Below are 2,500 nucleotides of genomic sequence, written 5' to 3'. Positions count from 1 at the left end.
CTATATGAAAAGAAAAATATTCATGTATATATGCAAGCACGCACGCACGCGCGCGCACGCACACACCCACACAAACACACATACATATATATGTATTTATGTGTACGTATGTATGTAGAAGTATATAAATACACACTGACACACGTACAGAAACATACATAAATATGTAATCGCTTACCACACAAATTGAACCTGATAGCGATGAGGTGGCAAAGGCGCATGAAATTGCTAGAGAAACGACGGAAGCTAGACTGAAAAACTACGTAGCTCAGAATAATGTAGGGCGCCATGATGTAAAACATGAAGGGAGCGGATTTGAGTGTGGTATCAGTGGAAAGCTGCAAAATGGAGAGGATTTGAGGTGCCGGAAGTGGGCTCAAAACCCACTTAGTGGGAAAATTATTAGTAGCCCTGTGAGGAATTATCCTCGAGAATGAGCGCTCCTCGGGAGGAACCGAGAGTGCAGGACTTACTTTGCCTCAAAGTGGTAGAATTGCAAAGGATGTAAAACAATTTACTCTTTCCAGTCATTTACTGAACAAAAATAATACAAAAATGCACTTTAACAATGATTGGAACAGAAGGCCTAAACACACAAATACACAAACCTTTTAGGGGAATCAAAATCACACTTTTAACATTTTGTCAAAAAGAAAGAAAGAAAGAAAAAAAAAATATATACATACACACACACACACACACACACACACACACACACACACATATGTATATATATATATATGTATATATATATATATATATATATATATATATATATATATGCATGAACTATGCATACTTACATATATCGAGTTTACGTCATTTTAGTTTTTCACACAAACGAATGTAAAAATCTTTCATGTCTTAACATCCGTAAAAAAAAAAAAAAAAAAAAAAAAAAAAAAATATATATATATATATATATATATATATATATATATATATATATATATATATATATATATATATATATATATACATATATATATATAATCACCTTTTAGGGGAAGTTAAAATCTTTCGTGCTAAGTAGAATTGGCCTTCGCCACCCCGTAATCCACGGCGACCTCTCTCCTTTCTTTTCACTTACCGGCAATATTCTCTCCACCAACACCTACCTTCACCACGTCAACAATATACATGACTCGAGGGAACCTGCGAACCTACACTACCTTGTAACAAGGTAGGCAGTAATTAATGCCATGACAGGCCTCTAGACAAAATCAAACCTGCTGTTCGCTGGGATATTTTCATGGGCGAATGTATTCGCAATGACGATATGAGTAATGATGAATCGAGCACACAAGTTCAAGCTAGGGCTAATTGATGATAGAGACGTTGAAAGCGAGTGATAGTGACACCAGCGTAACTGAAGGGAATAAACAGACGTCAAAGATATAGAAAAGCACCAGTGCGCTTTGGTTTAAAGAAAACTGTTCTTGGGGGATGATAAAAGTAATGGCAGAAGAGGGGCTGGAAGCTAGATAGAGGACAGAAGACTGAAGGACAGCAGAGATTCAGGGTCATGGGCCGAATAGGATCAAGACCGGGAAAACATGCTAACTCACTCTAGAGGAGGAACCGACATCAGTGGTCAGAGGACATGTCCAGTTAACGGGAGCATCTATCCTGAATTGGGACAGCGTCCAGAAATTAACGATATGTCCTTCAAGAAATGGTTGGGCTGATCGGAAATCTTTAACGATGGAGAGGACGTATCACATGGAGAAGAAAATACAATACAAAATGCCCCTTGAGTCTGGTATACAATGAGAGGTGGGAGTGCAATGTAATAAGGCCTAAGAAGTAAGTACACAATGAGAGGTGGGAGTGCAATGTAATAAGGCCTAAGAAGTAAGTACACAATGAGAGGTGGGAGTGTCTTTTGTTCTGTTTCCAGTCTTGGACTCCGAAATTCGTTATCTCATCACCCCAACTCGTTGTTGGTCAGGATCTTGGCCTCCTTGCGCTTGTTATAGCCCAGTATATCACTTTCTTTATCCATCTGTCCCCTTTTTGCCTCCGGCAGATTACCATTTATTCTTCTGAAGGCTCTTAAGTTTATCTTCCACTTGGGTCTGTTCCCTGATCCATGTTGCCCACAACGTCAGTCTTTCTATTCCTCTCTGGGCGCTAAGTAATTTCCTCTCTATTGTCTTGGTCCTTGTTCATGTTTCTGACCTATATTACATGAGCGGGAGAGTGCACTGGCTAATGGCTTTTCTTTTTAAACCTAATGGTAAAGCGCTTCTTGATATGTTGTATCTACCGAGGGCGCTCCAGCCTAGTCTAATTCGTAGCTTCACTGGATGTGTTTATCTACATGAGTTGCCCTACATATGTATATATTCGTCTAACCTTTGTCTTTTTCCTGTTCATGTGGTCCTACTTTCAGACTCTCTATTTAGATCATTTGATAATTGTTGCAGCTCATTTGCCGACTCGTCAAAGAGAACAATATAGTCTCAAATCTTGTATTATTTATTCATCCCCTATTTTG

The sequence above is a fragment of the Penaeus vannamei genome, chromosome 40 (genome assembly GCF_042767895.1).
Source record: "Penaeus vannamei isolate JL-2024 chromosome 40, ASM4276789v1, whole genome shotgun sequence".
In the NCBI taxonomy this organism is placed as follows: domain Eukaryota; kingdom Metazoa; phylum Arthropoda; class Malacostraca; order Decapoda; family Penaeidae; genus Penaeus; species Penaeus vannamei.
Note: the sequence above shows the minus strand (reverse complement) of the source record.